The sequence below is a fragment of the Bombus impatiens genome, unplaced genomic scaffold (genome assembly GCF_000188095.3).
Source record: "Bombus impatiens unplaced genomic scaffold, BIMP_2.2 scf_0191, whole genome shotgun sequence".
Lineage (NCBI taxonomy): Eukaryota > Metazoa > Arthropoda > Insecta > Hymenoptera > Apidae > Bombus > Bombus impatiens.
The window spans coordinates 504,775-521,355 of NT_176610.1; the positions used below are offsets into that span (position 1 = coordinate 504,775).

General features: G+C 32.9%; 1 protein-coding gene and 1 long non-coding RNA gene across 4 annotated transcripts in view; one reads left to right on the forward strand and one right to left on the reverse strand.

The window, feature by feature from the left end:
• LOC100745007 (forkhead box protein O) overlaps nt 1-16,581 on the reverse strand; it is a 298,728-nt gene that overhangs the window by 204,733 nt on the left and 77,414 nt on the right. The window lies entirely within an intron of this gene.
• On the forward strand, nt 10,853-12,780 carry LOC105680459. Its single transcript, XR_001102116.3, has 3 exons — nt 10,853-11,367; nt 12,042-12,235; nt 12,351-12,780. It is a non-coding gene; the product is annotated as an uncharacterized LOC105680459 (long non-coding RNA).

A 16,581-nucleotide genomic window follows, 5' to 3' on the forward strand; every position in this document is an offset into this window, starting at 1 on the left:
TTATGCAAATTTATATTTGGAAATAATTGAAATAATGTATGTATGAAAATAATTCAAATATTGAAAATTATTCTACCTACTAAATATTCTAATTAGTACTATGTCTTGAATATTTTATATATTTATATATATTGATAAATCCCATCAAATTTACCTCAAATTTGTTTAGGTTAAGATAGAAATTAGTTAAAAATTATTTTTATACACACCCAAAGCTCTAGTTTTTGGCTTGTTGTTTACTTCTATATCGATATATCAAATAAGTCTTTAATCTTGAATATTACATTCATCTTTAAACCGTTTGTAAATAGACAAAAGTCGACAATGCAAAATACATTTTTAGTTATAATATTGTACATACTTGCAATGTAATCATCGGGTTAAACAATTGAAACTTAGGTTAGAGCTTAAACTAATGTGTAGTATGAATACAATCACATTAAACCAAAATTATAATCTCTGCCAAGAGTGTGACATTACAAGGCAAGAGGTTAAACCCGTTGAACGTAAATCGGCAAATATGCAAAGTACCACATCGAAGCGAAGACCAATGGACGCACCTTCTAAATTCTCGTAATCCCGAATAAACAATAATGATCTGCAAGATCAAGACCTTGCGTGATTGGCAAGAAAAGACAAAAATACCACGCAACCTGGCGTGGCGCTCTTGTTGCTTTTGAACCAAAGTTCCATACGATGATAAAGTTACAGATAGTGTCCAGAAGAAGAGAGGCGGGGCTTAACATTATTCGTTTTACTACGTTGCAAGAACAGCACGACCTTGAACGATGTTAAGAGAAGGCGAAAGCCGGCGAGATCGAGCGACCAAACATTTCGTTCCACCTCGAAAGAGACCCTGTTGCGCCTCGTGTTTATACTCACGCAGCTAGGAAACGGCCAAATCTAATTTATTCCAGACAGAATCGGCTTCTTATTCGAAAAATTTCATCTTTGGAAATAAACAAATAACTTTCTGTATTCCGTTAATAATGATCAGACTGCAAATCTCTATGTAATTCCATATTTTTTATGAACAGAGCTAAACATTCAAGCTGAGATTTAGCTCACTTACTAGACATTATAAATACGATAATTGGGAATTTCTGTATGTATATTTTTGCACATTACTTATATACATTCCGTACATTTTTAGCCTGAGACTAAGTCTCTGTTTAGTAATGATGTAAAACTCCTTTTTGATTTGCGTTTGTGTAAAATGAAACAGGTATCTATTTGAGATCCACTGAAAATATTCGGTCTATTGAATGTTATAACGAGCGCTTTACTTCAAATATTTTATATATTTTTACTAATCCTGTGCATTTTGTATAGTTTTTTAAATCTTTCAAAAATACATAAACATCCGTGGATTAGTAATGATAATAACTTTTCCTTAAATGATGATTACCAAATTATTGATTGGATACCATTATAACTTTCTATTATGCAATTCATTAATAATATTGTAGAGTTTTCTGAAAAAGGGATCTACAGTTTTATAATGAATAAGAGGTAATTCCATAAACAACGCGTTTTTCTAATATAGCATGAATGTACGTGATAGCGCAAATACTTGTAGAAAAGGAGGGGATTAAATTAGTAATTAATGACTAAGAAATAATTCTTTTCCGATACGTACCGTCAAAAATTTCATTTTAAGATTTTACACGTGTATGTTTTTCCTAATTAGATGATTGCATCATTATGAGATTTTTGTTTGCTTTGCAAATATAAAAAGAACAAAATTTTTTAGGAGTTGTTATAATTATCAATTCAAACGTAGTTAATATTGTAAAGCTAGAATTAAAGATTTCAACGCAATTTACCATTTTATCTTATGAACTCTCTTTCCAGAAAGTTTCTCAATTATACTTTTGTGTTCATAATTACTTCATCTAGTATTCAATAGTTCGTCCTGTGATTTTAAAAAATTGGAGATACTTTATTACTAACAATGTTATCTTTTACCAGAATAACGTTTGAACGCAAATTCTATGTATTCAAAATCTATCAAAAAGTCAATAGCGTTTTTAAGAAACGTTTAACAATGAACCACTCATTCTGATCTACCCACATATATAATACATATACATACCTAGTTGACAAATAAAAGGAAATTGACATTCCATAACCTAATAGTAATTTGCCAACTATCTTGGAGATTTTTATTATTTATATTTGTAATATTAATTTTTATATAAAACTTATCTGTCTGTTCTTGTTAACTTGTATGAGATTTCAACTGCCTAATAAAAAAATTAATAACATTATTTAAGATTATTTGACGTTTCAGCGACAAAATTGCTATAAGGAAGAAGTTGAAAAGTTTGTAGATCCTTGGAGAAAAATAATAAAATCGAAAACAGATTACATTTTTCACTAACCAACAATATAAATAAGTTTGTAAATAAGATATAGTGATATTTAGTATACTAAAAACTTTTATTCAATACATCCTTCTGTAATTTTGAAGAATATATTTTTGTAATGCCTATAGTATAAAAACGGCCAGTTTTTTCCAAATCATACCGATTATCGATTGCTTCCGATTTTAGATAGAAATGAATGTAAACTGCATAGTTATCGAGTTTGACTGTCGAGTTTAAACTTGGTTGTAATTTAATTTGAGTGTAATTTTTATTCACCAGCGGTGCACGACATCTCGCATATAATAGAACATTGTCCCTTCGTGCGAACATGAATTTCGTCAGCATATAAAGTGTATAAATAGTATGAAATTTACGATGCGGCACACGCTCGCCGCGATGATATCTTTTCTACCATTTAATGTGTAATTAACTGTTAATAAACAAACACTAGAATATTATAGATCAGTTGACGTCCTTTAATCATCGGAACATTCCTAAGTGCCATTTTCATTAAATTAAAGGGAAATTAATCAAAGAAACTGTAGGTTAATTAACTTGTTAACCCTTTCATTCCTGAAGTATTTAACAACCATAAACTGTCTATAATTCTTTAATAACCAATTGGTACAAATATTTTGACATGTAGAAATGTGGAGGCATTATTTACAAAGGATCGTTTGAGTGGAATAAAACTTATCTGTATTTAATAATACAATTAGCTTCTCATGAGAGTACTATTCTGTTTTATAATTCTAAATTTGTAATCATACAATAACCGTGGGAAGAGGTTCATTTGGATCAATCAAAACATCGCTTCAGTCAAATTAGCGATTAATAAAGGCAAAGTAACCAATTTTAGTTCTTTAAAGGTCGAAAGACATAATATATTTTTTATATAAATAACGATACGATTAAGAAATGGATGATTTTCTAAATAAATAAATTGTTACTGCTAATTGAAAACATTTGCAATATGAAATAGAAATTATATCTTGTCGGTTTTAGTTAACATGTGAAGAAAATTAAAGTATAAATAATGCTTTTAATATTTTCTAACAATTACATATTTTCGTATATTTAGCAATGTTAACATTAACGTAAATAATTCTATCGAATAAAATTTAGTAATAACGTGCGTTATGAGTATTCTTATAGCTGGAAATTACATATTCTTATGCTACATCTCTCTACGACGTTTATTCTTATATTTGATAATTTTATGTTTGCAGGATAAATATATTTGTTTAATAACTTCGTGGCTTTGAGATAAAGATATAAACTTTAGTCAATTTGAAATTAAATATTAACATATTTTCTCTGATTCCTTTAATTGTGGATTTTACAACATATTTATTGCTCATTAACTTATTAATAACTGTTTTACTTTACTTTAATACGTTGTAGAAGTATTACTCTAGTAACAAATTATGTCTTGCAATTGCCACAGATACCAAGATCAAATAAATTTTCTGAAATAGAAACGATTTAATTTTCTATCTCTCTTTATTTCTATAATTAATAGACTGCGGATATTTATACAGATTCATACTTTTCTGAGTATAATAAAAAAAAATGTAACCTAAATTGAGAATGTTTTACGTACTAAATATTATAGTGGATACTATACTCTTAGTATTTTATATACTTTTATGTATCATATGCATCTTTGCACCTTCAAATTCTCCATAAATGCATAAAAATCAGCGATCTAGTCATTAAACCTGTTGCTAATACTTACTAACGTTATTACGAAAGACATTAAAATTATTCGTGGATGAACTTATGAATCTTTCAACATTAAATACTCATAATTAAAATTGTCGTGCTAAACATAAGTTATAATATCTGTTACATGATTTATAATATTGGTTTCCGCATTTTTCAATATTTAAATATTTAACTGTAGTTATTATTCAATTATTACGTGACACCTAACAGAATATCAAGCATGACTGATGCATCGTTCTTTCTAGAATCTCTAAACCTATTAACAGCCGAACCTAATAGTTTAGAAGTTTTATACAAAATTCAAAAATATTTCTTTCTACGATGTCAGCTACATTTTGACTAGCTTGCGACTAAAACGCACAACAACCAATAATTACAGTCAATATCTGAACTTTATTACCAACAGTAATTCCTGTAAATCATATCTACTTAGAAATATACCTATGCGACGTTCGCATATGAGCCGCAATAAATATGGCCTAAACGAGAAAGCCACTGTGTTATTCCATCCATTATTTAATGCCGGCTTAATGCCATCCATTCATCAGCGAACAATTAAGCAAACAATTAAATACGCTCGTAGCCGAGCGGGTCGCGCTCGCCCACTGATATTTCTCAGAGTGTAACGCCAGCGGCAAGTGTAAACTTTTCCGTGTTAATGTGGCCCTTTCACTCGGGAAACTCGTTATACCGTTCACACGTAACGTTTCCACGCAATCATAGTATGTACATATTCCTGCACGGAGTACACGCCTAATGCGTGGGCTTCGGGTTGCAAGGATTCTTAGAGAATGCGCGTATACGTTACGTATCGATGCTAGAACTTCGTATCGAAACCGCGCTTTCGTTACGCAACCACTATGCGTCGCAAATCCTGATATACGCCTCGTGCACGATCAAAAATCCACGGAGAAAGTTACGAAAAAGGTTCAGTATACAATTCGGATATAAAAGAACTACACAGGCCCGCGAACAATCCACAGACACCTTACACATATGCATATATGTATTATTCGAATAAATACAATAATTAAAATTCTGTCCATCTCTGATAAAATGAAATCTTTGGTTAATATTTTAATTCCTTCTAATACTTTTAATTCTGCTCGCCAGATCCAGTGGAATTACGCTAATATGAATTACTGTCAACGTTGAATTAACCACCACCGGATAAGTTTTACTTGTAGAAAATGCTCGAATCGATCTTATCGCTAACATATGATATTGACGAAGAATGAGAACACTAGACAGGATCAAAAATGAAATTTCTCTGTTACCTATTTTGGGAGAAGCATTGTCCATTGTATAGTTAACGTGATCTTATTACAGTGACAACAAAAAAATTGGAATGATTTGTCTGTGTGCTCCAATATTGTATTACCAGTTAGATTTTGTATATAAAAGATATTTAAGTTCGTATTGTTTAAAGTTTAAAGACTTTAAAGCCCATTATTCACCAAAATATCATAAAGACAAATATTATAATATTGTTCTTATTAAAATATATTAAAATATACTGCAAAGATCGTTCTCTGAGTAAATGATTGACAACTTACGAATTATCAAATCATACATAGGTAGGTTGTCAGAAAATTATGACACACCTTAAAGGTTCATGGTAACATGTTATAAAAATTATATACGTTCAATTTCAGTGAAACTCTGCAAGTTTCGTGTAAAATATTACCACATATTTTTCGAACTGTATTAGATAAATAAAGCTTAAAAAAGAAAACAATTAGAAAATTTAATTTCCATCGTCTACAAAAACTAGAAATATTTTTGGAACTATAAATTTGTTGTAAATGAATATCAAAATTTCAAACTTTCGTAAAATCAAAGCAACAAAACGGTTTTAAGTTCACGTACAAATAAGTAGCTCCCGCTTTGATGGTAGAAAGTTAAACGCTGGTTATAGTTTCAGAACAAAATACGATCTGACGCAATTTTCACAAAGTCGCATCATCCAGTCCTGTGTCAACTTCTCTAGTGCAGGCCTACGATTTTCGAACCGTGACGGAATCCGGATTAACCATGCGGTGAATATTTCAAAACTAGGCTGTCCCTGCCATGCACGGTATGGTTAGATAAGTAGCATTCGCAGCGTAAGATGCAATTTTTCAAATTGCGAACCGTGTGCATTGCGACTAATCCATCATGAACGCGTGACCATCTGGATTATTATTCACGCCGTTTGCAAACCTGGAGAGGAATAGAAATGCATAAAATAGTAATAAGAATACGTATCTATTAAACGATATATAGCTGATTTCCGCGAAGTGGATGGTTGTGCCTGCAAATAATGAACGTCGCGTGAGCGCGCAGACCAATTATTCCAGGAACATCCGAAACGGAAAGATATGATAGAATGAATAGAGTGAACAGAATATGCGCGCTATCATTCAAGAGACGTAGATTAGGCACCGAAATATACATAAAGTGTTATACATACATTTTGTTCAAAGCTATTGCCTGATTGTTTCTAAAAAAACGAAACCCTATACGGAGATAAATAAAAATTCGACACAAATACAAGTAGAGCATAATTGAAAGGCAATTGTTTAGAATATAATATATACAATTGAAAGATAAGTGTGTATGAGAATAAAGAAAATTTTTGTCTTAATTCCTTAACTAAATGTTACATTAGAATTGTTGAGAAATAAATTAGAATAGTACATATCTTTTATCATGATTTTCAGAAGTTAAATTAATACAAACTTTGTAAATTTCTGAATTTCGTTATTCAGCTACGCAATAAATGTATATTTTTCAAAGAGAAAATAATTACTTTCTTCATAAATTAATAAATTAAAGTTGAAAAATATAACTTTCTGTTGGCTCATATATCCCTACATACATATATCTTGATGTCTAATTTTCATTCTGGATCATCCTACTTAAACATTGTCCAAGGTGCGAAATAAAATCTTGTAATCTATTTAGTCTGTCTGATAAAAAAAGTACCATTCCTATCTACCATTCGTTCATCAAGCCTATTCTTATTCTACTACGTTAAATGGCAAAGTAGCTTACAAAGAATACGAAAAAAGAAATCAATATCATAGCCCACGCAAGAATCATACACTATGTAGAGGAATTCGTAATATTCGACAAATAGTTTCATAAAACATTGAGGAGATAAATAAATAAGGAAGGTGAAACTCTGAGACTCTAAGATAGTCACAATGAAAGAAAATTGTGTGAAAACATATTGAGTCGTGTAAAATATGGCTAAAGTAGATATGTGTTTTAACAAACTGTCCTTCTGGTTAATGAAAGAGATAAATCGAATATGGTCCTCATCGATTTAATGAAATTTAGTATGGTAATAATCCTATATGTACAATTAAACGTAGTCGCGATTTCAACTGCAGTTTTTTTTTTTATGTAATTAAACTTGAGGAATGTATAATTTTTCATCAGATCATTTGGTACATAATTCAATTTTACGCTTGTACTACATAGCTATATCTTTTTGTTTCAGCGATATGAATCTTTTCAATGAAAGTTACTGTGTAGGTGCAAATAATCAACCAATTACATTTTGAGATTTTAAAAAATCGTACGGTATGCATAGAGTATAACGGCAAACGTAAAAATTGTTCAATTTTTTGCCTTGGATTCGTATCTAGTCGAATAAACTTCTTTTTAAATTACTTAAAATCTTATAATTATGAAAGTTCGAAATATTTGATGCACATTTTGTAATGAACTACATTTTTCTTGCTATTAAAATAATGTCAAAAAAAGAATTCGCTCAACTGGATATGAATCCTGAGAAAACATTCGTTGAGCTCGGCAAAGGTCATGTGTGAAATTTCTGTTGTTAGTCGGATTGGCGATGTTAAAGGAATCACGTTAGTTAAGACATAGCGGAAAGATAGATCAGGCTGGCGATGATGTCGTGCCATGGATATAAACGCAAACTCGCGATATTAGAAGGTGATGGAGCACAATGGAGTAGGACAGAAGGTGGGGACCGAGGAAGAAGTCCAGTGACGTCACGCGCAACCTTGAGCACCGACCTCGGACAACGAGTCGCCTGGTTTATCTATATGCAAGCGACGGTTTTCTCTGTCTGCGTGGCCGCGGCAGTCGTGTGCTGACTGTAAAGGCGCTTGCGCTCTCGCGTGCACGCTGACGGACCGGGGGATACCAGGAGTGAGTGGGGAAAGGCGTGAAAATTCACCTAGACGTTATTCGTACGTGGGAATGAATGTCGTGATTGAAACAGTTCGATAGGTCGCCAAGTTGCTGCGAGGACGCATTTAATTGATATTTCAAATCCACCGAATTAATTATCCGGTGCCGATCCGTTGTGCGCGTGAATCGGTCGTTCCTGACCGTTCATCAGCCGATAGCATAACGTTCGCTAACCGTAAGCCTTCAGAGTATTTTCCAAAAGCGTTTCACATTACTTTAATCGAATCGATATCGGAAGTTTTAGTTGTAATTTCAACTATTATTAAAAGAAAAAAGAAAACGTTTTAACGGCGTGTAATGAAATAAGATAAATCGAAGCTCCGTATAAATTAGGAACGCTGTTCTGTTCGGTCTCTTCGAAAGTTTCAAACGATGCGGTGATTCGGTCGGCAGCGATTCAAGGCGATTTAATATGCACAGCGCAACGCCGACGTTTAAGAGAACGGTTTTTACGAGGAATCGCCAGCACACGATGGTCTTTCAAGCGACATAGAGAATTCGCGAGAGCTGCGTGACGTACGAATGAAGCGGCAGTCGCATTCTTCTCGGTGGCCCAGACGCAATAAAAATAATGGCTCCGTACCAGCCAATTTTAATTGGCCACTCCACTACTACACGAGAGCTAATCCGTAATCGAGATTCGTTTTTTTCTTCTTTCTCCTCTCTAGACATGTCTGGTGCGGATCATCATTCGTCTCGCGTCTCCTTCACAAATTTGAAGGTTGGCGTAGGTAGCGTTCGAATTTAATTTTGATCGCCCGACAGGCATCTACATATGAACGCATTGTTCGTCGACACATATAATAAAGCCTTTTTACTCGGCCAAGTAATGGACAGTGACGTTGAAAAACGAGCGTATCGATGGATGTCTGTTCTTTAAACAAAGTCAATTTCTATTCTTTTCGCTGCATTTAATAGAGCAATTATCACGGGAGAAACGGACGATGTTTGACCACGCGATTATCGACCATAACCAGATTCGATATTGCGTTCATTTTTTGAAAGATTATTTTTTCAAATTAATTGCTTTAACAAATACCTATAGTTTCCTAATTCTTTTAAATCAATCAATTTCATCAATGAATTAATAATGTATTTCTAACTAAACATCTATGAAAATTAAAAAATAATAGGATGACGATAATGCTCTGTAGACAGATTAAGTTGTTCATGTCCAAGTCCAACTTTTATACTGTTTCAGACTTTTAAAATATCCCAAGGAATTCTGGAATATTTACCAACATTTCTACTACATTATACAATCGTTCGTTAAGTGAAATGTTTGAAACTTCTTTCAACAACTTCTTTCCCTCAAGAGTAAGATTTCGCTTTTAGGTTAATAAATGAATAGTTAAATGAACAAATATTTGTTATTAATCGTAGGACACAATAAAACAAAGTGACTCTGAATGTGATTCGTTAAATAGATTTTAATAGCCATTATGCTTGTTAATGAATGAATTGATAAAGATAGTATGGAAAAAATCTCGATCGAACAAATATCAACAGACTATCTTAGTTTTGAAACAACCCGTATCTACGTAAGCTTCAATATCGATGCAATTTTTATATTACCGCATCTCCGGAGAATTCGAACAAATTTTTCGATAGATCTATGTGCTGAATACTCTTTTTATCCCATTAAATATCAAACAGTGTAAAATTCATACAAACGCAACATTGTTAAATACAGACGAATGACGTGACTCACATTTTGTTTTGTTAAAATATAACAAATACATTACAATAACAAACATTTTATAGAAGTATTACACAAATCTGAAACACAAAGAAAATATCTATAGTTTTAAAAAACCAAGTTTATATATATTATACCAATATAAAAACTTCGATGTTTTCAAATTTCACAAGGATATTATTAAATCGCTCACGAAAGTATTTAACCACTTATATATATGTCAGTATCATTGTAATGTTTTTCAGTATACGTTCTGAAAGTTATATATTCCGGATTTGTAAGAATTATTAATATTCGGATTCAAAAGTCTCAGAATAGTTTATAAATCTTTTCAAAATAATTTACGCATTAAATAATTAGGTGAATTAGAAACTATTTTTAACATTCCCCAAACTCTAAAGTTACGTTTCTAGGAACCTTCGTGGCACTTTTTAAAATTCAAGTTCAAATAAAAAAAATCACACAAATATTCGGATTATATTATACACAGGAGGGGGCAGCACGAGAAAAATGTATAAACACTTTATCGAAGAGTGCGTACATTTTCTCGGCTCTGTATATTATTGTCACAATAATGAAGTTTCATATCTTTATTATAAATCTTTTCAATATTGAATGTACATGAGTCATAGTAAATTTCGCCTTTTTTCTTTTTCTCCTTTTTGATCTCGCTCGACTAGTTACTTTATTCTACCTATTACGGTAGAAATATTAACATCTGGATCCTCTGAAAAGTAATTTATCAAGTATGTTGAAAATGAAAAAAAATAGGTTGAAAATTATCGATAGGAAAAAATCAATGATTGGTATTGGCGCGCCAAATTTAAGCTTCAGAAAAACAATGTTCGTCATAACTTGCGGGAATATTTGTTTCTAAAAATCTCCAATGAAGCATTGCGTCGTCGTAGATAATACTGTGACTTAGAAGGTTCCGACAGAAGCTAACTGTACGACTTGTGGTCTTCGACTTAGAATATTGTTTGCGATCAAGGAGCAAGACGGATATTGTTATTTTACCAAGAATAAAAGGAATATGATAACCAGAAGAAACAACCGACAGCGAAGTCTCAGTCACGTACGCGCAACTATACAGTATCAGTCGTTGTAAATGCGCACGATGCGATGAAGACAGAACTATAATTCACGTGATTAAAGCTGCACTTTGATCATCTGTTTAGACTGCGTTGCCATTATCGCGAACGATGTATGTACTTCATCGAACGTATCGTTACAGACGCGAGCGCGACAGATTCGCGGGAAGTGCGTAGTCGTAGAGCTTCTTAGTAATTAATAAATTAATGACTGTCAGAATAATATTACGTAACAGAGAAAAACAGTCATTCATTTTTCTCGTAAAAAGGACACGTAAGTGATCATATTTAACATAACATTTACGGGTTATATTTTTTTAAAAAGCTCCAGCAAATTTTATTGTATTTAGTATTTTATATTATATGACATATATTAGGTGAACGAAATATCAGACTGATAAATAAATTGATAAATAAAATGCATGTAGTAAAAAGCATTCAATTTGTACTAAATATTAGTAGGGTTGTCTCGCGCGATTAGTAATATATGTATACTAATAAAATATTATTATTACGAAAAGTAATATTATTAGAAAATATTTTCGTATACCTGTGATAAGATTGATAGTAAACTAAATGAAATTTTTTCAAATACAAATTATCCGGTTATCCTATAAACATGAAATCAACATAACACTGTAATATTATATTTAAAAAAGTTTATAACCTATACACTACCTGTAATCTAACATAGTAGATGGAACCTTACGAATATTATTGCATACTTGATAAATTACTGCTCAGATAAATTACTGATCCAGGTGTTAATACTTCTATCGTAGTATAGATAGAGTAAAGTAGCTAGTCGCGAGATCAAAATTATCAATACAATTTTCATAGAAACGCGTTGCTTGATTCAAAAAACTTGAATCTCTGATATTTCGATCTGATTTCAACAACCGGATCCGTTTAACGAAAAAATCGTGGATAATGAATATTCCTTGGCAGCATCTTTCTTAGACTCTTTGATTGCTGTCCTTGATACGATTAACGAGTCGATCAACGAAACAGCCATATGACATTATGTTTGGCGTGGTGAGGTACAGAATCAGGATGATGCACCGGAAAAATCGGTGAAGGTCCTAAAACGAATTCGTCATTCGCGAATGGAAACGAGCGCGTCAGCTCCCAAAAAAGAATGGGTAAAGTGCACGCGCATCTAACAAAATCTACATGCCGACAGTCGCTATGGTACAACAGAAAAACCGCTAAGACTTCTCGATAGCTTTCCATTTGTATGCTTGTTGAATGTTCCAGGAGAACGGGTTGTACGTTGAAAAGACAAAAACAGTATAGTTATTGAGAAAAGGAAATATTGAACGAACCTGGTATCGGAACGAAACATCTTTTGTTGAGAAGACGCAGACTGCTTAACTTTGCCTAAATGTGATTATGTTATATTTAGACAATGCAAATAAATAAGAATGTCTTCTCGAAAATCAGAATAATTTTATAAGTATTTAATATTTCACTAGTTGACGTATTAATTATTTTGGAAACTCTATCGCTCAGCGTTATTAAGTACATAGATATATATTTATTATTTCTAACTACATTTAGTTAAATAACATAACTTGTCATTTCAATACTTAAACTACCAACTTTTAATATAAATGACCAACTTGTAAGTATTTATTTCGATGATTATAACGAAAATACTAATATACGTATACAAGTAGCCAATTTGTATGGTTATTATTCTATTTTAATGAAAGTTAATATAAATTCTGCCAAAAACACTGTTATTTTAATAATTGCTATAAAACAAAATCTGCAGTTCATCAAATCGACGAATTTAGTAATTTTTGCGTCTTATGCATCCACATTTTAACTGGCCATATTTTCATTGAAATTTTACTGTTTTCGTTTTTTCTTTTCTCTTCTTTCGTGATTATACATCAAGAAAGGTATTTAAATTAAAGATGTAAATGAAAAATAGGGATTTCTACGTTTAGTAAACATTATTTCATATATAGAGTTTATATAAATGCCACATCTGTATTCTATATGTAGATAATAAATTTTTACCTTATTTCATGCTTATAAGTTATATTTGGTACTTATATAGTCTCGGATTAATCACCTATTCGTTGATCCGTCTATACATTTGATCCAGGATAAGGGGTAAGTATGTATCAATTATAAAACTGAGAATCAATCGAATTATTATTATAAGTAATCATTCAGATGTTAATCTCTTCGATATGATGATTTCTTAAAAATCCCATATTATTTTACATATCATTTTACTTCAATTAAAAATATTATATATATTATATATTATATCATGTTTACACTTGCATAGATTAAAATTGAGCTAATTGTAATTAATTTGTCTTTATTAGTTTTATAATTCCGAATTTTATAATTATGGAAACTTCCAATTGAGAAACAACTCGATTAAGAGGCTAGAAGATTCTGATATAAAATTTTGAAACAATATTATATTACAAAAAAATATTCGGAAAGAAAAGCTGAATTTTTACTCTATCCAGTAACCATTAAAATTGTTTTCCAGTATTTACTGGCTTGAACTTGAATTTTCATCGAGAATTACCAGACAATTCGACGATTCTCGATGTTCGATGGTAGAAGCACGATTTCCTACAGGAAAATTCGAACGTTCCCAGTCCACGATTACAAATTCAAAATGCTTCGACGGATTATGTAACGTCGTACTCACGTATTATCTATGAAAGTTGCGGGAACGCGGGTATCGCTCGTACATGATAGATTTCAAAGTTTCCACTAGAACTTATTAAAAAGCTGTAAATCGTTCTGTCTATCGTATCGACATATCAGCGTAATTACAACGATAGGAAAGAGTAAGAAAGCAAAAGGGAGAAACAGAGAGAGAGAGAGAGAAAGACAGACAGGACAGACAAACAGACAGACAGATAGAGAGAGACAGAGACAACGAGAGAGACAGAGAGAGAGGCAGACAGACAGAGACGGAGGCAGAGAGACAGAGAGAGGAGGAGAAGGAAGAGGATAAAGGAAAAAGGTAGATGTGTATGTAATCGTAATCAGTCCTTATCAACATCGTGTCGCGGTATACAGTGATCAACGGTTTAATTCTCTGGCGATATAAAACCGACGATTCGCGCAATGTCATTTTCCGCGTTCCGACGTTGGTTAAGTAATGTCGGATAGTTTAAATGTGCAAGTCTCAGCAAGACGCGCGAGTCCGTGGTCAAACACAACCACGTATATATATAGAGAGTGACAACTCTACGTACTCTATGTACGATCGCTCCTCATGTTCAAGTAAAACAGCTAATACCACACACGCAATACGAAAGATTACACTGATTAGACCGCCGTCGAATATCGAAGAAACGAATATTCCATGCTGTGAAAATCATGCCGTCCTAGTACAATGTGCAAATTAATCCAGCTTTTAATGAACGTTGAAGAATCCCTGCAAAAAAAACACCTCGTCACGTTCTCGATGCGATTCAGTACTCTTTTTCTCTCTTGTTGTTTACCTGTTCTCTTCACTCCTCTCATAAAGGCAAATTTTGCATTCGCACACCGACCGAAGATAATTATTATCGACATCGCCATGACGTTTCTATAATTGATGCAAACAGTATTTCATTGGTATAGGAGAAAGAGTGTTGGAAAAATTGCACCGAAACAAGGGGAAAGGAACATAATCAAAGAATTTAACGATGGTCGTTGTACGGTTCTACGCTAAACATGGAATGGTCGAACAGCCTTGAATCTAAAAAATTCCGACAATTCAACCGCGAGATGTTATTAAAGCGGCTCGTTTTTAGAACGGACGTAATATACATAAATGCATTTTAAATTTAATCGACGAAGGTCGTAAGCAAATGGCTAGAAAAGGCTCGATAAATCCGTGAATACGCGGGCGTTTCGTGCAGGCTTCTTTTTACGAAGAAAAAAGAAAAAAGAACCCACCAACTGCGCAGAGTTCTCGAAATTCTGCAGACATACTGCATAAAGATATGCGACGCACAACTGGGATACGTTGAAAAAGCGCGGCCAGTTTTGTATTCGCCGCTGTAAACGTGTCGCTATACCGAACTGCGTACGACTTCAGAGAACGTATACATACCCGTCTTTGCGTAACAACGCTCGAGGGATAAAAATCTCGGCTAATCGGTTCTTCTCAATACCTACGATAAAATGTACACGAAATATATCGACCGTTTATCCAAAATATCCATTTCAATTTCAAACTACGAATGGCTATCGAGACGAACAAGATTTATCGAGGAAGCCATAAAACATAATTGCAAGAAAAACACGAATCGATCCAAACAAACGCATCTGCCGTACGCTTTCGTTTCTGGCAAATCTGTACCAAAATATTCCCGCAAATATTTTCTACCAACTGTACTTTATCTTTCTATCATCTAAGCCGTCAAGCAATCGCAAAGATCTAACGAGAAAAATGTCAAAAATCCACGAAAACTATGTGCAATTATTAAAATGCAAGAGTTTACACCTCGTATTATTATGTTAGATATTATCAATTTTTCTATCTTTTTGATACTTTAATTACGATTTCAGGAGCGTTAAAGTTCTTAAAGTCAGTTCTCAGGATCGACTTCTTCGCCTACACGTTCAATATCTGATCCAATGGGATCTAAAATACTAGGCAAGAATAATAAAAACATAAAAAATATAAGTGATAATTATATCTTACGACAAACTAAAATTCGTGAAACTAAATTTTATAAGATTAACAAAGTAGTAGACATATGACTAACAAAGTAGTAAAAAATATAAATAATCGTTATAACGTATACCAAATTTCGTGTAACTAAGTTTTTTACGATTAAATTTATTTCCATTTGTTCCACTTGAAATTTTTTATTTTTCTATAAAAATAGCCATGACTCGCGTTAATGATATGTTAGGCACTCGTCATCATTTTTTCTAAAGCACTAGTAACGAAAATTCATCGTCTAGTCATCTTCTGAATCGACGAGAACGGTCGAGACGGTTTTTGCGCGTTAACCTTTCGCTCCAGACGGAATATCAACAAAACAGAGAACCACTGGCAGACTAATCATCCAGACCAATGACGTCATTCTCTTGCGTTGCACCGGCGCGGAGCGGTGCGGCATACGTATCGTTGCACTCATGGTTGCACGCATGCGCACTCGCTAGTCAGCGAATACCGAATTTTGCTATAGCGCATTTGCTCCGACGCGGCGCGGCACGGTGTGATGCGCATAAAACAAGGCTACGAAAAACTCATCCTGTATTATGCAGACTAATGTTGTCTGCTGCTTAACTATTCATATTACTTATTTACTACATTTTTGTTATCTACTACATTTATTTTGTATGTAGAATCATTCTTATATAATCTGTAAGTAATTCACAGATATAGTATCACATAGTAACCAGAATAGATAAATGACAGGTTATGTTAGACTACCGAATGCCCGCAGAAACTCCACAAACTTGAAAATTAAATTGCAAACATGTTACAAAATGTAGCTCTTAA